Source organism: Hyaena hyaena, unplaced genomic scaffold (assembly GCF_003009895.1).
Source record: "Hyaena hyaena isolate Hyena2069 unplaced genomic scaffold, ASM300989v1 scaffold_494, whole genome shotgun sequence".
Classification (NCBI taxonomy): domain Eukaryota; kingdom Metazoa; phylum Chordata; class Mammalia; order Carnivora; family Hyaenidae; genus Hyaena; species Hyaena hyaena.
The window spans coordinates 176,131-200,641 of record NW_024081126.1 but is presented as its reverse complement, the minus strand read 5'-3'; the positions used below and the strand labels follow the sequence as shown (position 1 = coordinate 200,641).

At 36.2% G+C, this 24,511-nt stretch overlaps 1 protein-coding gene and 1 non-coding gene across 2 annotated transcripts in view; both read right to left on the bottom strand.

Annotated features, from left to right (window-relative positions):
* Positions 1-24,511, bottom strand: part of LOC120246923 (ubiquitin-conjugating enzyme E2 E2) — a 384,786-nt gene that overhangs the window by 208,419 nt on the left and 151,856 nt on the right. The window lies entirely within an intron of this gene.
* LOC120246933 lies at positions 18,443-18,525 on the bottom strand. Its single transcript, XR_005532184.1, has one exon. It is a non-coding gene; the product is annotated as a small nucleolar RNA SNORD60 (small nucleolar RNA).

Genomic DNA, 24,511 nt, shown 5'->3' with positions numbered 1-24,511 from the left:
AAATAGTTGCATTTGGACACAAAACTTAGTTTTGAGCTTCCTAGCAGCCAGTGAGTTTTGTAGATATAGGTATCTCTATTTAGAAACTGTATCAGGTGATGTTGTTCATCTGCAGGAAGGGGAAGTTCTTACCTACCCAGAGGACACTTCTACGTGCCAACCAAAAGTATTTCACTAAAGCCTGAAATCACTTTGATAATTTTAGAGAAAACCAACACTTCATAAAGATTTCTTTGGCACTTTTTAAAAGTGATGACAGGTGTACATGCTGTTAGCTCTGGAAAACACAGCTATGCATTTTGTTACACAGGTGATAAAAGCATTTATTCTGAAGCAGAGAGATGTGAAAAAGATCAGGAAAAGTGTGATGCTGATGATTTATTCCTGTTTCTTCCCCACCCCTAACTGCAAGTCCCAATGTTAACTCTGTGTGGATGCTGTTCTTGCATAGTGAATAGATCTGAAGGTTATTTGAAGATTATAGATTAATCTGAAGTAGGTGAGAGCCATGGAAGGCTCTCTGAGACTAGTGGGTTTCAAACTGGTCCAGGAGGGATTGGGGGATACTAAACTCAAGCCCAGATTCCTGGGTTTCTAGAACTCTGAGAGTTCGAGCCCCGCACTGGACTCTGTGCTGAGCGGCCTGGAGCCTGTTTGGATTCTGGATCTCCCACTCTCTGCCCCTCCCCCATTCTCTCTCTCAAAAATAAACATTACGAATTTTTTAAAAGTTTTTTTCTCAGTTTAAATATTTTTAAACTTCCATACCTACAACCAGTCTTAGTAATGCATCAAATATGATATTTATTTCTGTCCCATTAGAAGGCTAAAACCCTCAGGGAATAAGTTATAAGACATTTGAGTAACCAGTGTTGCATATTTTCTTTCCTCAGAACTGTGAGAGTTATTAGGGCTAAAAAGAGATTTTGATGTTCCCAAACAGTGATGGGGAGGAGGAACCTTAAGACATGTTTTCTGGTACAAAAACACAGCACCTAATTTTTTTTTACCTTCAAGTGAAAAAATGAAAACAACTCTATAAAGATTCCCTAGCATTCATCTGTTTTGATTGCAGTAGTCAGAATGGTCAACAACAGTATTAGAATAATTTGGAATTGTTTATAATCCTATATATTGTTATTGTTAGTAAGAGTAGTGAGTAATGGTAGAAGCAGTAGCATCTGGTGGAAGATAGTTTGCAATGTACAAAGCATTTACAGTTTACTCTGTGTGTATGTATGTATAGGTATAATGTCATTTAATATTTATAATTCCTCTGAAAGATAGGTACCTTTGTCATCACTCTGTTTAACAAATGAATGAATTAAGACTTACAGAGGTGAAGCAACTAGTCTACGATAATACACATATCAGAACCTGAAATGTAAGTTAAAGTCATAAGACATCAAATCTCAACTTAATTCAACTATAATAAATAGTAAGTTACAAGATTCAGATGCTGGTGTACTTTGTCCACTCAGATCAACATTAACTCCATTCTTATTATTTAGAAACGCTTAAATTAAGTTAAAATGTACACTTATCTTTAGTAACAACATACAACAGTATGTGATTTATAGTCTAAAAATACGTCCACAAGGTTTCTCCATCTTCTTTTTCTAGTAAAGTTTACTACCATTTTTATAGTAATTATTTTTATTTTAGTTTTTTTGAAGCTATGAAGAAGGGAAATATCTTTATAAATTCTAATATGTCTTCTGAGACCTTATGACCTCTTTATCTGTCACTTAATGATGGGCGCAGAGCCACCAGTATGTAAATATCCTACACAAGAGTATGAGTGGTAACTAATTATAGTAAGATTTCAGTATACAAAAACAGACCACAATATTTATCTCATCCTTTTTCAATGACCGAAATCTCAAAACAAAACAACACATGGTAACTGAAGAAATTATAACTCCTGTATCTTGTAAGTTTCCAGAATGATTTCTGAACAAGGAAACCTTTTCAGTAAAAACGCAAACAAGAAAATAATGGTAAACATTCAATAAACTATATTAACATATTTTGGCTAATTAAAAATCAAGTGTGTCATGATTTTGCCCCCCAAGGTGATAGTTTCAAAATCGCCAAGAACAGCCCTCCTAATGTTATTTTTCTGGGAGAGAGCGCACACAGCCACAGGCTCTGGAATGAAGCAATTAACTATATGATTACACCAGGAGATCTGCTATTGAGACATGAATTATCCAGATTAGCTGTCTCTTCTTAAAATTCAGCTAATTTGTGAGATTTTTCTTTGATTTTCTATAGAGATTTTTAACATTTATGATGCAATCAGGACTTCTACTGTGTGCAAATCTGAGAAAAGTAAGGCTTTGGGGCATTGAGAGCGCTAGTAAACATCACATTACATATGCACACAAATGAGTACCATTCCTAAATACAAAGATTTCTTTTCCAATTGTATGGATTATCCAGGCATTTTTCTCCTTTACAGTGCTTTCAAATCAAGAAATCATTTTGTGGTTCTCAAATATACTTTCTTAAGGGCTTCATGAATCCTCAGAATTTCAGGAGAGAAGAATTTTATTATCAGTTAAGTAGGGGAGGGGGGAGAGAATGAGCCAGGCTTCTAGGGGTCTAATTTATTTGTGTCCTTCCTTTCTACTGATATACTGATTTAAATAAAGACACAAAAAGACAGATTTATTTTGAAATCACAAAAATGTTAGGCTTTCTTGGGGAGGTAGATTTCTGAAGTAACTATACTAATTGTTTCTTGGATAAACACTAATATAGGCCACAGAGTGTTAGCAGAGGTCATACACAAACATGGGTTCATCTTTAAAAAGTTGAGATACAGGGAGTTAAATTGACATTGATATCTTTACTACTGGACTTTGAAAAAAAAAAAGATATTTACTAATGTTCATTGAAGGGAATACGGTATAAAGCATTTTTAAAAAATTCACTCCACCATGCAATCCCTTTTTATGGAGTACCTATTAACCACTCACAACTAGGAAAATAATCACCAACCTGTAGGTCCAATCACTGGCAAACTGGCAGATAAAATAACTAAACATTATGGGGTGTGCCTGGGTGGCTCAGTCGGTTAAGCGTCCAACTTCGGCTCAGGTCATGATCTCACGGTTCATGGGTTCAAGCCCCGTGTCGGGCTCTGTGCTGACAGCTAGCTCAGAGCCTGGAGCCTGCTTTGGATTCTGTGTGTCCCTCTCTCTCTGACCCTCCCCTACTCACACTCTCTCTCTCTCTCTCTCTCAGAAATACATAAAACCTTAAAAAAAACAAAACTATACATTAAGAAAAGGCTTGACATAAAGTTCACAAATGAGGCCTAAAATACAAAAGCAAACATTGTGTGTATTCATTTGCCTTTGAACAATCTGGGAGTTAGGAGTTCTAACCACTTATATAATTGAAAATTCAGGGGCACCTGGGGACTCAGTCAGTAGAGCCTCTGACTATTTTGGCTCAGGTCATGATCTTGCAGTTCATGAGATCAGGCCCTGTAACAGGCTCTGTACTGACAATGTAGAGCCTGCTTAGGATCCTCTCTGTCTCTGTCTCTCTCTCTCTGCCTCTCCTACATTCATATAGGCACATCCTCTCTCTCTCAATAAATAAATAAACTTAAGAAAAAGAAAATCTAGGCATAACATCTGACTCTCCCAGAACAACTAGTATCTACTGTGGACTAGAAGTCTTAGTGATAACATAGTCAATTAACATGTATTTTTTATGTTCTATGTATTATATCTTATATTCTCACAATGAAGGAAGCTAGAAAATGTTAGGAAAATCATAAGGACGAGAAATTACACTTATAGTACTGTAAATGTACTTATCAAAAAAAATCTGCATATAAGTAAACTTGCAGAGTTCAAACACATGTTGTTCAAGGGTCAACTGTATACATATTTCACACAGTGCTCTGTGAAAAGCAGTGAGTGTATTAAAAATCATTAATCCATTTGTCCAGACCTATAATCCATAAGTTAACCAAAAAAAAAAAGTAAAAACATTCTCACAGTTTATAGTGTGTGTGTGTGTGTGTGTGTGTGTGTGTGTGTGTGTGTCCAACAAATTAAATACTAAAGAGGGTAGGGAAAACTTTACCGATTTAACAAATCATTTAATTCTGAATGTACAGGAAGTATTTTAATTTTAAACCAGGTGGGTCTGCTGATAATTTTATTCAAAGCATTGCCTTGGAAGACAAATTATTTTCAATGAAGTAAAGATTTAGTTTTTTTTTTTTACTTAAATGTCCACACATAATAGTCATGTATATTTGAAATACAGCTTCATCACAAAACACTAAAGATAGATTTTGTTTATGGACGCTTTTAACTATTTTTAGATTATTATAATTTGATATTTTATTTCATTTAATAGAAGCCAAGTCAGTTTTGCCCTAAATATTCTGTGGCTATCTAAGAAACATGACTAGCTTTGAATACAACTGTTTTAGACCCTTTAGAAAGAAAATAATGTTCATTAAAAATAATTATCTGATTCTAGAGATGGATGGTGGTAATGGCTGCCCAACTGAATGTACTCAATACCAACTGTCCACTAAAAAATTATTAAAATGGTAAATGTTATACATATTTTATCACAATTTAAAGAATAAATTTAAAAGTATCTGACTATAAGAGCACCTAGGTGGCTCAGCTGGTTGAGTGTCTGGCTCTGGGTTTTGGCTTGGGCCATGATCTCATGGTGGTGGAAAACCCATGTTGAGCTCCACGTTGGGCATGGGGCCTGCTTGGGATTCTCTCTTTCTCTTTCTCTCTCTCTCTCTCTCTCCCTCTGCCCCTCCTGGTTCATTCGTTCTCTCTCTTTCTCTCTCTCTCTCAAAAGATAACATTCATTCGTTCTCTCTCTCTCTCAAAAGATAACATAACATAACATACTTGGTTGAATTAAAAAAAAAATAAAAGTATCTGATTATAAAAGTAAATTTTGTTACAGAAGATTTAGAACATAGTAAAAACTCAAGAAAGATAACCACTCTGAATCTGATGTAATCCAGACCCTGTTTTATTTTTTGTTTTTTGTTTTTTTTTAATTTTAATGTTTATTTATTTTGGGGACACAGAGAGAATGAGCGCGAGCAGGGGAGGGGTAGAGAGAGGGGAGATACAGAATCTGAAGCAGGCTCCAGGCTTCGAGCTGTCAGCACAGAGCCCAACATCGGGCTCAAACCCACGAAGTGCAGAATCATGACCTGAGCCTAAGTCAGACGCTTAATCAACTGAGCTACCCAGGCACCCCTAGACTTTCAGTTTTAATTTTACTTGTTTTAATGATCATGCATATATCTTACAGGTTTAAAATAATCTTTCAGTGTTTTAGCAAATATTTAGAGTTCACTAGGCTTACTTTCAACTTATATTTTATACTTAGCTTTAATCCACAGTAAATATCTATAGTAATAATACCAGTTACAGTAAAATTTTATCACTTGAAGCTCATTATTTTCACTTGTTTTACATTTGAGTGAAAGAACAGCAAACATTTAGTTTGCTTATTTCTAATGCATTTTTAACTTTATGCAGTGTAGTTACCATTTAGTGAAATTAAATTTAATAAATGAATGTTTCATTCAAAAGTCATGATAATTATTGTGAAGAGGGTGAAAGGTACGGTTTGACGCAGCTCTTCTTTGCTCAAAAATTGGAGGTATAGTAAGTAGTATAAGCCTCCTAAATGCCTCAAAATATCAAATGCTGTCTTTATCATTTTCAGTCATCAGTATTAGAGCAAGATTTGTTCATCCTCTTAGGAAATACACAGTGATTTTGAGCAAGACTGTCTAATTTTCACTTATTAGTAAAAGCAAGTGAGGAATAGTGTTTTATTTCTGTAAAAATTAATACTGTTTAGCTTTTAGATTATGGTTTTGAAATCACCAGTTTGCTAATATGCTGACACAGATGTCTGATGTCCCAAGGTGCAGGGAAATAACTGCACCAGAAAGGAAGCAAGGAAAAAAGAAAAAAAGAAAGAAGAAGAAAAGGGAAAAAAGTATCTGCAATGAACTATAGCCCTTCTCACATCACTTTTGAGAAATAAAATAAGAGTATGATTTTAGAAGTATCTAGAAGAATGAAAGCCAAAATCTTCCCCAAATTCCTACAGACAAATTATTTTGATGGGCAAACACATTTAAAGGCTCATTTATGCTTGGTTATAGATTTCTTCAGTCCCATGAGAGGGAAGCTTCTGTCAGAAAGTCTACTGAACTTGGAATACAATGGTAGTGACAAAACATCTCAAAATTTGCAATCACCATCTCATTGAAACAGACTGGTCTTTGTATTAGTGTTTATCTCACCATAAATTTACTTGAATGCAAAACTGCAGCAAGCACATAAAGCAGGCTAATCTAGAAACTGCATAGTTCAAAGCAGTTGCATTTAAAGTAAGTGATGATTAGCAAAATCTAATGAACTTATGAAAGGAACAGTTGATGAAGATTGTTTTTTATGTATTCAAATTTTAGGCTTTTTAGAAAATTATTTTTTATGTCTCTCGACTCCTTCAAATCAATTTTAACCTTTCTCCATTTGCTGGATGAGAAAAGGGCTGTACACTACCTTCTAGTGATACTTCCAATATTGTAAGGTAATAAAGTGCACCAGAAAGGATCCAGAAGTCTCTGTATCTATAAAAATTGGACAAAGATTAGTGTCTATGTGTTGCTGGTAGTTATCAATCATGATATCACTCCAGCATCTTCCTAACATGTTTTGACAATACTTTCTGGTTCCTTTATTCATTTATTTAGGCACTCATTCAGCTTCAATTGAGCCCTGCTTTTGTGTTGTACACTGTTTCAGATACAATAAATATCTCAGTGTGTAACAGACAAAAATCTTTTCCTTTAAAAAGTCTGTAACGTAGCTGGAAAAGCTGACTTTGAAGAAGCAATTACAAATATGTTTAGTATAAACTGTCACTGAGAAATGCCATATGCTTTGGGATGATATGACATAGGAGTCTAACCCAGAATGGCAGTTCAGGAACTACTTTACTGAGAAAATGATATTTAAGTTGAGATTTGAATGACACTTAGAAGTTAGCAGGACTAAGGGACATGTAGGGAAGAGGAGCACCCTTACGGGAGGCGGGGCAGCATGTGCAAGACCTGGGGTGTAAAAGAGGAATTCAAAGAAGGTTAATATAAATGTAGCAATGAGAATAAGGGGAGTGAACACTATGCTTTGAAGCTAGGAAGACTGGAAGAAGTTTTAGAGCATGCAGGGTGTTTGAGGCTATGTCGAGGATTTTAAACTTATCTAAAATATAGAGAAAACCATCAAAGGGAGTTAGAGTGAAATGATCACATTTGTATATTTAAAGGATCACTGACTGAGTCTCTGGATTGGAGGGGGGCAAAACCAGATGTGGGGAAATCAACCAGAAAGCTCTGGCAGTGGTTTAGCGGAGCGATGCAGGTTGGGAAGAAGAGAAGCAGAGCAGCTTGAGGGCTACTAGGAAATAAAATGAACAAAACTTGTTAACTGGGAGAAAAGATGACTTCATATTTCTCTGGGATGGTACCATATATTACCAAGATGGAGAAGACTAGAAATAATGTTTATTCGTACACTTCCAATAGGTTAACCTGTGTGTGAGCATATTGTTTGTGCATTTCAGAATCAAAATGTGCAATCCAACTAGACTAAGTGAAAATTCAGCAAAATCCAAAGTGTGAGTTAGCAATTCTGAAACTAACTGATGTGTATCCAGGACTGGGCAAATAAATATATTGTGGTTATCAAGAATCAAGTTTTTTATGTCAAAGAAAGGAGCTACAAAAAACTTCTTATTTGTAGGGGAAAGCTACGGTGAATCTTGTGTTGAGCTATAGTTTAAGATATCATTATCAACTAATGGTTTTAGATAGATACAGAAATAAAAGACTAGGTATGTGTATACATTATGTATTTCCTAGTTCAGTAAAGGAAAGAACCACCAATAGCACCAATGAGTTCTCCCAGTGCCCCGATTTTGGTTTCTAAGTAATTAACACCCTCCACCCCCACACCCCCCACACACAAAAGGAACCAGGGCTTCTTGGATAAAGAGCAGACTTCACAGGGCACCTGAGTGGTTCAGTGTCCAACTCTCAATGTTGGTTCCAGTCATCATCTCACAGTTGTGAGGCTGAGCCGTCTGTTGAGCTCTGCCATGTGATGGGGATTCTCTCCCTCTCTCTCTCCCTCTCTCTCTCTGCCCCTTCCGTGCATATGTGTGCACTCTCTTTCAAACTAAGTAAATTAATATTTAATTTAAAATTAAAAAGAAATAAAATGTAGACTTCAGGACTGGAGCAGGGGAAGTACAGAATAAGCCTGGAATATCTTGTATGCTAGAAAGTAAGGAAATGTTCAAAGAGTGATGGAAGCATGGTGCCTGGGTGGGTAGCTCAGTCAGTTGAGTGCCCCACTCTTGATTTCAGCTCAGGTCATGATCTCAGGGTGGTGAGATCGAGCCCCACATAAGACTCTGCACTGAGCATGGAGCCTGCTTAAGATTCTCTCAATTCCCTTCCCTTGCACATGTGTGTGCATTCTCTCTCTCTCTTTCTATATATATATATATATAGAGAGAGACATTTTAAATATATAAACATTTTAAAAACTGACAGAAGAATGTCAAAGAACAGAGGAAACAACTTTAAGGAGCTCTCTGTGGCCAAATTGGGGACAAGTGGAACAATGATAATAATGGATAATAATCCATAGAATAAAAATATATAGATATAAATAAGTAAATACAAAAATAAGAAGGGAAAGCTTTTCCTTGCCACAGAACTTCAATTATACACACAGAAGGAATGATGGAAATAGGAAATCACCAGTATGGTAACTTACTGTTTCAGGTAAGAATCACCAGTTAGTGGGTATAGCATGATCATAAACAAGATATTTACACAGTATCACACTACAAGACACTAATTATAAGGGGAAACACAGTAACTTCATAGTAAGAGAAAGCAGAAAGAGAAAGTAAGAGAAAATATCTTCTTAACCAAGTGATAAAAGTAGACCTTTTCAATAATGTGACATATGAATATTTTATACTTCTTGATATGATACACTGAGAAGGACACAGTACCACATTTCTTGACAAAAATGCATGATCTGAATTTAATCACAGAAAACATTAGACAAGCCTAAATTGGGAGCCATGGTACAAATTTACTGACCAGTGGTCTTCAAAAGTGTCAAGACTATGGAAGACAGAGCACCTAAGCCAGATTAAGGAAGCTAAGGAAAACTGACAACTACATATAGTTGGGAATACTGGATTGGATCCTAGACCAGAAGGACATTAGTAGAGCAATAAACAAAATTTTAATAAAGGTCTGTAGACTGGCTAATAGAATAAAATTCATGTTAATTTTCTGATTTTGATACTTACATGGTAACAATCAGGGAAACTGAAAGAAGGGTATATGGGAGTTCTTTGTAAGAATACTTTGTACTATTTTTGTAACTTCTTTTTTTTTTTTTAATGTTTTATTTATTTCTAGGAGAGAGAGAGATAGCGTGAACAGGGGGGGGTCAGAGAGAGAGGGAGTCACAGACTGAAACAGGCTCCAGGCTCCGAGCTGGCAGTCAGCACAGAGCCCGACGTGGGGCTCGAACCCACGAACCGCGAGATCATGACCTAAGCGAAAGTCGGACGCTTAACCGACTAAGCCACCCAGGCGCCCCTATTTTTGTAACTTCTTAAAAGTCTGAAATTATTTCATAAATAAAAAACTAATAAACAAAAAGACACACAAAGTTCCCAATGTGAATGTTTTCTTCAATTTAATGGGGGGTAGAGAAGATGATTATTGGGGATGGTTTTCTTAAATTTAATTTTATAATAATGTCCTGTATTTCAGTTATCATGATTACAAACACTGACCAAAACACTAGATAATTCTGCAAGTATTGGGAAATACAAATCAAAGCTACATTGAGATACCACCTCACACCAGTCCAAGTGGCTAAAAGGAACAAATTAGTAAACTACAGATGCTGGCAAGATTGTGGAGAAATGGGATCCCTCTTGCACTGTTGGTGGGAATGCAAACTGGTACAGCAACTTTGGAAAAGAGTGTGGAGGTTCCTCAAAAAGTTAAAAATAGAACTATTTTTAACCTTGACCTAACCCTATGACCCAGCAATAGCACTACTAGAAACTTACCCAAGGGATACAGGAGTGCTGGTGCATAGGGGCACATGCACCCCAATGTTTATAGCAGCACTCTCAACAATAGCCAAATTATGGAAAGAGCCTAAGTGTCCATCAACTGATGAATGGATAAAGAAGATGTGGTTTATGTATACAATGAAATACTACTTGCCAATGAAAAAGAATGAAATCATGCCATTTTGCAACAATGTGGATGGAACTGGAAGGTATTATGCTGAATGAAGTCAGTCAGTCAGAGAAGGACAGATATTATAGGTTTTCACTCATTATATGGATCTTGAGAAACTTAACAGAAGTCCATGGGGGAAGAGAAGAGGGAAAAATAGTTACAGAGAGGGAGGGAGGCAAACCACAAGAGACTCTTAAATACAGAGAACAAACTGAGAGTGGATGGGGGGTGGGTAGGTGTTGGGGGAGAAGGGGTTATGGGCACTGAGGAGGGCACTGGTTGGAATGAGCACTGGGTGTTGTAAGTAAGCCAATTTGACAATAAATTATATTTACCAACAAGATAATTCTGCAAGTATTTACTGCAAAACTTCTCTATGCTAGTGTCAATTTCTCTAGGATTTTGACACACGCTATTTTTCTTGGCTCTGTCCCTGTATATTTACCTCTTTTGAAGATTATTTCAGTCTTCCACCTTCTTCTTACACATTATCTGGGGAACAGTATATTTTTATTATGTTAGCAGCATGTTTTTTTAAATACATCCTTAAAATATAGTAATTGTACTTCCTGAAATTATTTCATTTTAACTTGAGTTAAAATAATCAAAGAAGGCAAAGTGATTAATTTCTTGTTTGTTTCAGTTTGTGTTTATTATTGGAAACAACTGGAAATATTGGGAGAAACGGCATTAGGATTAAAAGAAGGAAATCATTGGAAATCTTCAAATATTTGGATAACATTATGAGTTTTCAGTTGGTAACCTCCATTTAACATGTGGATAAGCTGAAATCTACAAGCTTTATGGTCTTTCCAGGGTCATATAGTTAACATATTAGAATGACATTTGAGTCTAGGTCTGTTAGGCTCTAAATTTTCCCAAAACACTGTAATGAATAAAAGATATACACGATGTGCTGTATTTCTGAAGATTCATTATTCCTTTTTAAAAATTTATTTTTATCTATTTGGTAATCAGGTTTTCAGAGTTAAAAATTGGAACTATTCATTTACATTAAGTTTTTAGCTAAAATAGGAAGTATTTGTAAACTAGCTTTGGGCAGTGAGGAAAAATAATTTCCATCTACCATGTACCACATTCTTTTTTTCTTGTGAAGCAAATGCAAATGCAAGTTACACTCCTGAAAAACAAATATATAATCTAAATAGGTGATGATTATAAAAATAATTCCAGGTTGCCATTAGTAAGCACACAATCACATCTAATCCTCCTTAAAATAAAATATACCCTACACAAAAATACATGTTTAAAAATGTTAAACAGAGGTAAAAAAACATAAACAGTACTGTATTTTGAAGAAATGAGAGCTCTAGTTCTGGAAACCTTTCTTGGTCTGTATTGGACATAAATTTCCTGATGTAGACTGTAAATAAGTCAAAAACAGGAAAAATTGAAAGCTAGAAACAAGGTATGTCCTTGTTGATTCTGTTTATAACTGAGAGAAACCAGAAAAACAATGATAAGGTAAATGGGATCTTTAGGGCAGATATATAAACCACGTGTTTCTCTTCTATCCAGGCAATGTTGTTTAACCATCGTATTTTCCCGTTTCCTCCACTTCTTCCTGTATGCTCTTTTCTTTCACCAGTCCCTGTCTCTGGTTCCCAACTAGGAAGAAGACATTAGCACCAGAGACAGAGTTTTATTTAGTTTCTTTGGAAAGCCTTCTGATTACACAAGTGAGTAGGTCAGTATCTTTGTCCATAATAATGACTTTTGAAATGCAGACCATAATTCCAAAGAGTATGATCACAGAGCCAAAGGCCCTGCCTTATAGAAAGGGACAGGAGTCTTGCCAATAGCCTAGAATTCCATTTTCCATCCTACTGCAGCATTAAATATTGGTGGTAGGGTAGACACAGACACCAGAGGGGGAAGCCACAAACTACCTTACTGGCGGTAATGTTAGTTGCAGTTATAATGGTAAACTTTTATAGAGTACTTCCTGTGTGCCAGATACTATTTTAAGTGACTGGTATGCATGACCTCATTTAACATTTATAATCTTAGGTACTGATAACCTTATCTTCATTTTATGGATGAGGAAACTGAGGTATAATTCACTCAAAGCCACATTGTTGAGATTCTACTTGTAGGGCACTGTAGGTCTCATTATGGACTTATGAACCCTGGTAGTTTATTTATAATATACATAATTTTTTTTAATGTTTTATTTATTTCTGAGAGAGAGAGAGAGAGAGCGAGCGAGCATGAGCAGGGGAGGGTCAGAGAGAGAGGGAGACACAGAATCTGAAACAGGCTCCAGGCTCTGAGCTGTCAGCACAGAGCCCGACGTGGGGCTGGAACCCACAAACCGCAAGATCATGACCTGAGTGGAAGCCAGATGCTTAACCGACTGAGCCACCCAGGTGCCCCGATAATATACATAATTTTCTAATTGTGTCCTTAAGTTTAAATCTAGAAGACCACAAGCTCAATGTTTAAGCACAGGTAATGATTCAGTTCATCACCTAAACTTTAAGCTGAAAACTGTGAAAAGGAATTAAAGATAGTATTTTAAAGCCTGTCTCCCACAGCTACTCTTATCTGCATGAGCTTATTCTAAATCATTGTTTTCCCTTTTGCTTTCTCCTTCTCCTCCCCCTTTTCTCTTTTCTAAAAATGCCCTAATAATGTTAATAGTGTAGTCACTGTTCAAAGTGTTTATCTGCAGAAGCATGTGGCCAATTTTTCCTCTTTATGAGAAGTAAACAACACTCTGCTGTATATCATTTTACTTTAATTCTCTAAAGGAATCAATGAGATGATGTAAAAAAATTATGAAGAAGCCAAAAGACCATAAAGACTAACTATGTGTTTATAGTTCCATAAAACACACCTAATAATTAACAGTAAGGGAAATGAAAGAAAATAAACATTTGCTGACTTCCTGCCTAAGAATTAGGTGTTTTATAAAATACACTGTTTACAACAGAGATTCTGAATTTGAAATACCAAATTTGGTTAGATTAGTAGGGGTGAAAAAGTGTTGATGGAGACACTATTCTCTCCAGATTGAAAGGAAAATTTAGGCATTACCGGGTACTTGTCTTAGCTAATCTGATTATGTAGTTTATTCAGCACAGGAGGTATGTTTTTTATTGCTTTATAAACATTTACTTTACAACTCTGTGAGATTTTGTGAATGATCCTATGGTCATAGACTAAATTTTAGCATTACACAAACCATGCCCCTGGTAATAGAAGGCAGTATGTTCTGGAGAGCACCGGTGTATTTATTTATAGTCAATTGTATTATTTATTCATAGGTATACATTTTAAAATTTCTGACTTGTTCCTGATGCCAGAAATACATATTTATATTCTTCATTGGGAATATTATGGAATGCAAAGTAATAATTAGCATCAGCCTGACTGAAGAGGTGAATGTGTTATACGAAAAGGGGAAGTTTTCTTATTAGCCTTAAAGCCAAGAATAATATTTTCATTATTTTCCCTACTTAATAAATGTGGGAAACTATAGCAACACAGGCCTTACAGTTAAAAGAACGGGTATTTCAGAACAATTTACAGAGAGAAGCATTTCCTTTAGGGGACTTTTCTCCCATCACTACTGTTACTGTGCTTGAGGAAAGATGTGTTTGCTTTCGGTAGCATAAGCCTAGTAGTCTAACATGAAAAAATATTAAAAAATTATTCTATACTGGGTTTTTAACTCCAGTTTTTATGTTACAACTTTACATATTAGTGTGTGTGTGTGTGTATACATATAAGATTATTTTCAAAATATCTTAATCACGATAAAGAAAGTATCAATATTTCTGTTAATGAAACATTAAATAACATGAAAATATGCTTATGACTTAGTATTAAATGAAAAAAGCAAGATTTAAGACTGCATATGCAATATATTCCAATTTTTAAAAAATATTTCCTGAAGTGAACATTACTTCTTTATTTTTAAAAGTTTTCAATGTTTATTTTTGAGAGACAGTGAATAGGGAGGGGCAGAGAGACAGGGAGACAGAGAATTTGAAGTAGGCTCCTTGCTGTCAGTACAAACCTACAAACTGTGAAATCACAACCTGAGCCTTAGTCAGACCTTGAACCGACTGAGCCATCCAGGCACCCCACACGTATATTACTTCTTAAGTAGAGGTTCGTCAAGTGTGCCATATGGAAAGCATGCAGTCCTATATACAGTGTAAAGAAGTCTCCTGAAGAGAACACACCTATATAACCAGTGCCCAGATTAAAAAAAGAACATTGCCAGGGCACCTGAGTGGCTCAGTTGGTTAAGCATTTGACTTTGGCTCAGGTCATGATCACAGATCGTGAGTTTGGGTCCCACATCAGGCTCTGTGCTGACAGTTTGGAGTCTGGAGCCTGCTTTGGATTCTGTGACTCCCTGTCTCTCTTCCCTTCCACTGCTCCTGTTCTGTCTCTGCCTCTTTCTGTCAAAAATAAACGTTAAAAATTTTTTTAAAAGAACAATGCCAACTCCTTCTCTTGCTCCCTTTAAGGCAATGCCTCCTTACTCCTCCAAATAGCCACTTATCTGCACTTCTAACACCATTGATGAGTTTTGACTATTTTGAGATTGTATATACATGCAATTATACAGTATGTCCTCTTTTATGTTGGACTTTTTTTGCTCAATATTGTAAGATTCATCCACGTTTGTGTAGTGGAAGTTTACTCATTATTATTGCTGAGTCTTCTGTTGTATGAATATATCATATTTTATCCACTCTATATTTAGTGCACATGAACAGTTTCAAGTCTGGACTTGTAATATGTATCAACTTAAAAATGGACTTGAAAATATGAAATACCAACCAAATCTAGTTTTCAAATAAACAACCTTTAAGTCACTGGCAAATGATTTACTATGCTAATTACTCAAGTTTTTTTTACTATATGTTGTTCCCCCCAGCTATGATTTATCCGGAATCTGCAGGTATGGAATGCCTAACCATGTTATTGATTATGTTCAACTTATTTTTCTTCAAACATACGTACTTTGAATTATCTGGTTCAAAGATTTTCACTCCCTTGGTCATCATTTCCCAATAGAGGTAGCTAGCTCAAACTCCCTTTTCAAAGGGAGACACTTAAAAGCTTGTCCAAAAATATTCCAAAAAACTTTCCCACAGGACATATATTGGGCAACTCCTGCTTTCTATAATAAAAAAACCAAACGCTCATTTTAAAGCATGGGGTAAGTTAAGTGATAACACGTAAAATAAAACCACAAAGGACTACCTATATATATACATCCTTTACTGTAAACAGTCTTCATAGTAGGAATCCTAAGCAAATTATTACAATGTGACGTAAGCATGTTTTATAAATATTTCTCAGGGGCCCCTGGGTGGCTCAGTTGATTCAGCGTCTGACTTTGGCTCAGATCTTGATCTCATGACTCTTGAGTTTGAGCCCCATGTCAGGCTCTGTTCTGACAGCTCAGAGCCTGGAACCTTTTCCAGACTGAGCTCCTTTGAGGGTGGGTATTGTAATATTAAATTTTAGATCACTTAATAAATGTTTGATGAATGAGAGAATGAATTAATTAAATGAGAAAATAATTTTTTGAAAAAAAAGTTTGTGGGGAGAGAAAAAAACATTGTGTATGTAAGGTATTACTGTTCTGAATTCAACTGTGCACTCATGTCTGCAATCTTGAGTGGTGAAAACATCCTCAAGAGACCTTGGAAGAGAAATTTCATCCTCTAACAGGTATCTGCCTATACAGCTGCACTCATCTGCACAGGTCATTTCTGCAGGTTGACAGAGATCAACCAATTGCAATTTATTTGAATTTGGAGACGACCTGCTTAAAAGTGCACTTAAATTGCAACCCTTGTAGGCTTGAGTGTAACTGTGGTTGTAGCAAATAGGTATAGCTAAACACTGGGAAGGGTTCCACCACCACACTCCTGATGACTGTGAGTTATTTGTCCTCTGGACACCCTGTATTAAACTCTTATTGGCTATTAGGCTTGAGTGTAACTGTGGTTGTAGCAAATAGTAGCTAAACACTGGGAAGGGTTCCACCACCACACTCCTGATGACTGTGAGTTATTTGTCCTCTGGACACCCTGTATTAAACTCTTATTGGCTATTAAAATTTAGAACAGATTAACAAAGGCGATATTTTACAAGGCTCATCAGCGATCTGTACAGTAGAGCCAATACAGCATTTTTCTAACTTTATCATTTTGTTACATATCATTTGCTTTATGTAGTTTAAAAATTAACATGGCAAAACATTCTTCAGAATTTCAATCACAATAATAATCAAAATACCATCTCATTTTTGTTATTATATAACTAAAAATGAACTTGAATTCCATCTTAACAGCATTGACTAATTACTCACAAGATGAATAGTCATGGAAGAAAATGGGTAGAGGAAAAATAAGTCCCAGAAATTAAAAACAAATTTAAATTATAGACATCAAAAATTAGAAGCCATTAAACTGATAATTTGTTATGTTTACTGTCATGTTAAGCATTTATATTTTATTTTTTTAAGGTTTATTTATTATTCTTGAGAGAGAGAGTGCATGTGCATGCATGGGTAGAGGAGGGGCAGAGGGAGACACAGAATCTGAAGCAGGATCCAGGCTCTGAGAAGCCAGCACAGAGCACAACGCAGCGCTCTAACCCACGAACCGTGAGCTCATGACCTGAGCCAAAGTCAGATACTTAACCAACTGAGCTGCCCAAGTGCCCATGCCATGTTAAGCATTTAAATTACCTTTATGAAATATTCTTCACAATCCTTTTTTGAGTAGATGCTGCTGTATATTTGATTAATATACAGGCAAAATACTGATATTCTCATTTTGATTACTTTCTTATTTTATTTCATTCTTTTCAATTCTGTATTTAAGGTTAGCAGAGCTTCAGACACTGGGTAGGAAAGTGATAAACTGATATTAGAACACCTAGGAGTAAGGAAAACATCTCACCAACCTCAACCACAACTAATGATTTTGGCTGTGCTGATCTAATTGCCCATGGTTCTGTAACAGAAAACTGTTCTGTGTGATTCATATGTCATTCTACTGGAATACACTCTACTCCTTTGTTATGTTAAGCCTAACTCTGGGTTTCCCTTTCCTTAAAAGGTAGTTTCTAACAGTGTATTTCTTTTAAAGCTAATAATTAATAGTGAAAGAAAATTGGCAGCTTGTTGAGTTTTAACGGAAGTTTTCAGACACAGAAAAATATTATTTGATTAAAATAAAATCTCAGCTATGTAAAAATGTTTCCTACATTTATAAATACTTTCAGCTGAGTTGTTAATATCCTAGAGCAGTAAAAGATTAGTATCTTTCATTTATAATTAACCTACTAGATCCAGATTTTGCTTTCAGATACTACCATCATATTATCACATAGGTTGAAAATGACATTTTCCCAACTATCAAGGCATAACTTTCAGTGAAAGGTATTTAGCTTTCAGAGATCTCCAAACAGTCCACTAGTTCAGACATGAGGTTATTCTGACTGATCACCAGTGGAATCTTAGCTATACAAGTGTTCACAATTATAAGGGCATTCACTATTTCAAAGACTGTGATGCACTGTATATTAGTTAATAAGAAATTCTCTTGTATAGGGGCACTTGGGTGGCTCAGTTGGTTAAGTGTCAGACTCTTGATTTCAGCTCATGTCATGATGTCATGGTTCATGAGTTCAAGCCCCACATTGAGCTCTGTGCTGACAGTGCAAAGCCTGCTGAGCATTCTCACTCTCCCTCTCTCTCAGCCCCTCCCCTGCTCATTCTCACTCTCTCTCTAAAATAAATAAATATATTAACTTATTTTTAAAAAGTTATATTGTATAAATATTATTCCAAACTATATTTAGTGGTATTTTCTTTAGAATCAATGAAATTTTATTCACAACATTTAAAAATAGGGAATAGTTCCATGTTTTCAGCTTTTCATTTTTCTTTTTTATTCGTCATAAGAGTCATGAGCAATTCCTGAGAAAACACTATTATTTCCTTACATCCTGGAAAATGCTGTTCATTCCTGAAAACTTTTTTTTTCTTTTTTTCCCCCGAAGCTTCAGTCTTGCAAAATAATCAGACTGCACATGCAGTTTTCATACGAGGTATCAGAAATATGAAAACTTCTGATTTAACTTAATTTTTGAAGAGAAAAATTAAATTACATACCAACTGTTAGGTACTATGGTTACTAAAAGATCATAATCAGAGACTCCTCTCCCTTGAAACTGTACCATTCTCTGATGGCCAATTAGTACTTAGGGTAATATAATAGCTTTTTGAATGTTATCCAGTGCACCCTTTTTAAAAATCATGCTATTCCCTTCTCTTTACTTTTCTTCCAACCCTACCCATACCCTACTTGTGTGACTATTGTTTTTAAGTTTCTTTCTTTATTGGGGGGGAGGAGCACAAGTGCATATGCAAACGAGGGAAGGGCAGGGAGTGAGGGAGGGAGAGAGAATCCCAAGCAGGCACAGAGCATGATGCAGGGCTCAATCTCAGGATAGTAAGATCACAACCTGAGCCAATATTAAGAGAAGGATGCTTAACTGACTGGTGCTCCCAGGTGCTCCCATTATGACTATTATTAATTCAGGCATAAGCTCGAAGCTTATTGCTAAGAATGCTACCTAGAACAGGGAAGCTTAACTTTCATTCTGAAAGTAGATTTCTTTTTTAAGTCCAAAGCTTGTAAGCCAGGCTTCCAAGTGGTTAAAAAGGTCTTGTGAGAACTTCCAAAGCTGAGTTTTTACATTAGAAAAAAAATTTGGAGGATTAGCTATATTATAATCATAGTGACAAGTAGAATTCTAGATGTCTTGGAAATGAAATTCCATCCCTTTCGGGTCTAGTAGGGTTGAGATTCAGAGTGGATGGATAAGCTTAGGGTGAGGTCACTGCCTGGGTCCTGAGGAAGGACTGAGTTCCCTTCATTATCCCTAGCTTTCACACTAGAGGCAGAATATAAAACCCAATAAAAGTGAAAAGGCAATCTTTTAAAAATTTTTTTGTAATGTTTTATTTATTTCTGAGAGAGAGCGAGACAACGTGAGCAGGGGAGGGTCAGAGAGAGAGGGAGACACAGAATCTGAAATAGGCTCTGGGCTCTGAACTAGCTGTCAGCACAGAGCCCGACGCAGGGCTCGAACCCACAAACCATGAGATCATGACCTGAGGTGAAGTCAAATGCTTAACCAACTGAGCCACCCAGGTGCCCCGAAAAGGCAAACTTTCAGGCTGGTGCCTGGTTTGCGGGGACAGGGTGCAGGAGAGGCAGGAAGAGTCTGCAAAACCACAAACCTTTCAAAAGTCCTGTTTGGGACAAAGTGCTGTGTCTGTCATGGCACAGCAGTAATGGAAAGTAGTAGGGAGGTTTCCTTAGCTAAGGGCCAGAGGGCAGTTTTCACAAAGTTCCAGACTCCAAGGTAGTACAGAGAAAGCACCTCAGAGTTTTGAGGTTCCTCTAAAGAGTTTGGAAGTGCTAATGGAACTGGAAGACTGACATGGACTTGGTTCAAGAGTGAAAAGGCAGCAGAGTGCATATTTCTTGTGAAAAGAGAGAAACGCACACCTCTGCAAATCCTGGCACAGCTTGCCTACTGACCAAACAGATATAGTAAGAACAAGACTGAGGAGGCCCAGAAGTCAAGCCCTTGAAATGCTTCTCTGGAAGGACAGCAACAGAAGCGATGCTTCTGCCTGCACTCAAATGCCAACTTGATTAAGAAGGGAGGGGAGACACTAGAAAGGAGCAGAAATTTTTATAAACTGTATAGTCAAAAGAAAGTATTTTTAAAAAGAAGATAATGAGGTGCACTTGGCTGGCTCAGTCAATAGAGCATGTGACTCTTGACCTTAGGGTCATGAGCTCAAGCGCCACATTGGGCATGGAGCCTAATTAAAAAAAAAAAAGATACTGAGATGCCTTCTGAAATGAAAGGTTTAGTATTTTGTACCATGCTGGGTTGTGTATTTTATGCCATAATTTTGAAATGGCTGCCTTTAACTAGAAAGAGATCAGTTTAGAAAGTAAAGTTACTTTTGATGCACACCCTAGATTAGGACTGGCCAATGTATACCTCTTACGCTAAAAAATGTCAAATTATAATACTATCACAATCTCCATAGAAATTAAAATTCCTAATTCATAAAACCTATGCTGCATAAGTAATATGTGCTCCTTTTTCTACAGCATTACCCTTAGGATAAAAAAAAATCATGCTATCATTCAGGTCTCTCTGTTCACTGACCTTGTAAAGCAGTATGTAAAATATGTACACAGCCTCTATAATTACATTAAGAAAATTTTAGCTCTCATCTAAATGAGATAAGATTTTATGAATTATACAGTTAGGTATTCTGCCATCTCTTAAAGTTTTTATTTTGTATATTAAGCTGCCAGTTTTTAGCAGCAAAGGTATTCTCTGAATTGTCATTAGGACCAAGGGAAAGCAGTGAGCCAGAAACTAAGAAGGTCAGGAAAAAGGGTGGCTATATTAACCAGTGCATTCAGATGATCAAGACTTTGAGTGAGACAGTCACTGACAGAGCAAGAAAAAAGCATTGGTAACAAAGAAATCTTGATTATGTATTAAACAAGTATTTCATGCCTGTTCAAGAACAAATCCCAGAACTGTACAGACTAAACTTGCAGATATGCGCTGTTAGGGAAGTGAAAGAGGGCTGTGAGATTAGGGCTTCATCCTGATGTCAGCCTTATGGTGGCACATTCTGACACTAACTATACGTAAATTCCTCACTTTCATATGTTCCCTGAAAACTCTTATTCCGGAACTTATTTTTATTGATCCTTTCATCTCTTCCTATGTCCAAGTGTATTTGACTTTACCTGCTCACCCCTGTTTTAAATATCTTCCAAAAGTGCTCCTCTACTCCTCATCAGTACCCTTCACTCTAAAATTTTTGCCTGAGACTATTCTCCTCTTTGAGAAAACTTCATATAAATTCCAAGTGAATTTGGGAGCTAGCCTTTGGTAAAAGAACAAACATTAAATCTCTATTATCAATCAGGAAAGACTAAATTATACTGCATAACAAATAACATCAAATTTTCGGCTTTATGTATACACACATACACATAAATAAGACTGCAAGAATATCCACTGAAAATACTGAAGCATTTTATTCCTTTTCAATTCCAAATAGTACTCCGTGTAACAGGTCGATTTAGGATTTTTAAAAAATCTGTTTTAATTGTATACATGGAATTATATTCCAAAGAGGATTTCAGGAGTCTGGGAGCATAACTTTTCCATTAAAGCCATTAATTCAACATGAAAGCTCTCAAATCAGAGTACTATTTTAAGAAAATAAATGTACTGAATGGAGAGATAACTAAAAAGAACTAGAGAAACCACAGGTATATCTTGGGGTGGGGGGGTTGTGTAATTTGACTCCAGCAACACTGTTTGACTTAATGATGCCTAAACATGTACCATTTACATTTAGGTAGAAATTCTTTACCTGAAATTATATTATCTTCAAAGCCAAAGAAAATCTATTTTTAAAAGAGAAAGAAAACTGGTGGCAAGACCTCTTGAAAAAAATATTCATATACTCCTTTTCTTGTTCTGTCAGGGGTTTGAATGAGCTATTAATTTTTTTTATACAAAGGTTCTGTTAAAATGTCCATATGGTATAAAATGGTGTAGTTACTATGCCTTGTTGAAATGGTTCAGAACAAAATAAATATAGTAAACTAGTTTTTAAAAATAGTTTTGCATAGGATGGTTCATAAAATTGATTAAGCCCTGCCAATAAAATTAGCTTAGAAACATCTATTTGTCACAATATATAACAAACCTCTTTAAAAGAGGTAGAGAAAATGAATTTCAAAAAAGCTCCATCAAAGACATCAATAACTTATTTAAGAATCTGACTGTTAGAATCAAATTGATACAAGTGTTGTACAAATACAAATTACACAGTAATTTATAAATTGTATGGTTAAGGATAACCATGCTTTCTATTTTGCTTTTATCTATCTATTTAAAAGGTAGCTGTAAGAATATCACAAGATAATTAAAAATAGGTATTCAAATACCCCGCATTTTTAAGGAAAGTTTTTAAAAAACCACATCATATGCTTTATATTAATGTGCCATAAAAGAACATGGTTTGAGTGCTTGCCTATGTCAAGGCATGGTATGCTATTTCTTATGGTGTCTCACTGCATCTGACTATAACCCTATGAGAAATGAAGTGCAGATATTTTTAATAAACCACCCAAGAGATTATTAAACGTCCACCCAAGGGAGTTGAAACAAAATTCAAATCCACATGTATATTCTTTTCACTATGCTCTGTTGTCTCTGATATCAGAGTTGCAGTGGGAGTACAGGAACAAGGGGAGTGGTCATGAAGGAGCCATGACCGGCTCACACTCCACATTTAGCCCTCTTTTCAACAGCATTACATTTATTTCAGGGTTCTTTCTTTGCTGCTTTGGGCAAAGTTCTGGCAGGTTTTCAGTGTGTCAATTGATACAGATAGGTCTTCCATTCTAAAAACAGGTCTATCTACTTGCTCCTCCTGTTAGAATTAGATGAAAAATAACTTCCAAATAGCTTGCTATGACCTCTATAACTGGTATCTGTGGACTTTGGAAACTGCTTTGATGGTTAGCACATCTGAAATGAACCTTGATCTACAAAATAAACACTTGGAGCCTGTTAAAAACCAATACTTTAGATATAGAATGTTTCCTTTTTTTGTCTTTCTGTGGCCATTGAAAATGATACATTTTTACCTTTGTGTAATTCTTAGCTGAGCACTAAGACATTTTTGTTTTTTATGTAATCAAACATTTTAACTACTTAAAAAATTGTAGTTGCAACTTGAGGACAGTGTGAGAATTTGGAATTCCAGTATGCTCTGAAGGGGAGAATTTATGAAATACAGATAATGGAACTAAATATGAGCTAGTTTTCTAAACTCTGAATGCAGAAGTAAACTTCTGAATCCTCAGGAATATGGAGAAGACCTATAAGCTGCCACAGAGCCAGCCACCCTGCCTTGTACCCGTGATTGTCCTCAGTATAAAGGCTACTGATTTAAATTGCTTCTTTAACTGTTTTTCCTGGTCAACTTCCAGTTCTTCCTGTAGATGAGAAGAGGTCTCCCCAACTGGAAAGTCCCACAGTAATTAATTCTTGAAAAGACCAACCTAAGTATCTGAACGGTACTAGAAGGCATCATTAAGAAGGCACAGTGTGATAATTAATGTTAAAAACTATGACCCTTAGTCATCCAAAAAAAATTAAATAAGCATGTTTAGTTCACTCCATACATTAAGAAAAAGAAGAGTACTGGGGCGCCTGGGTGGCTCAGTCGGGTGGGCATCCGACTTAGGCTCAGGTCATGATCTCAGTCTGTGGGTTCGAGCCCCACATCGAGCTCTGTGCTGATAGCTCGGAGCCTGACTCCTGCTTCAGATTCTGTGTCTCCCTCTCTCTCTGCCCCTCCCCTACTCATGCTGTCTCTATCTCTCTTATAAATAAACTTACAAAATTAAAAAGAAAAAGAAGAGTGCTATAATTCAGAATGAATTATAATGAAATTTATAAACTCTGCATGAAGGAATTTGAACTCCTTAGAAGAAATTACTTTCTATAAGTTTAAGATATTTTTGGATATTCTTTATGTAACCACTTTATTTTTTTCTTCTTTAAATAGTTTATTGCCAAGTTGGATTCCATATAACACCCAGTGCTCATCCCAACAAGCACCCTCCTCCATGCCCATCACCTCCCTTCCCCTCTCCCCCACCCCCATCAGCCCTCAGTTTGTTCTCAGCATTCAAGAGTCTCTCATGGTTTGCCTCCCTCCCTCTCCCCAACTATTTTTCCCCTTCTTCTTCCCCATGATCCTCTGTTAAGTTCCTCCTAATCCCCCTACACGTGCAAACACATGGTATCCATCCTTCTCTGCCTGACTTATTTCGCTCAGCATAACACCCTTGAGTTCCATCCACATTGCTACAAATGGCCAGATTTCATTCTTTCTCATTGCCATGTAGTATTCCATTGTATAGATGAACCACATCTTCTTGATCCATTCGTCTGTTGATGGACATTTAGGCTCTTTCCATGTTTTGGCTA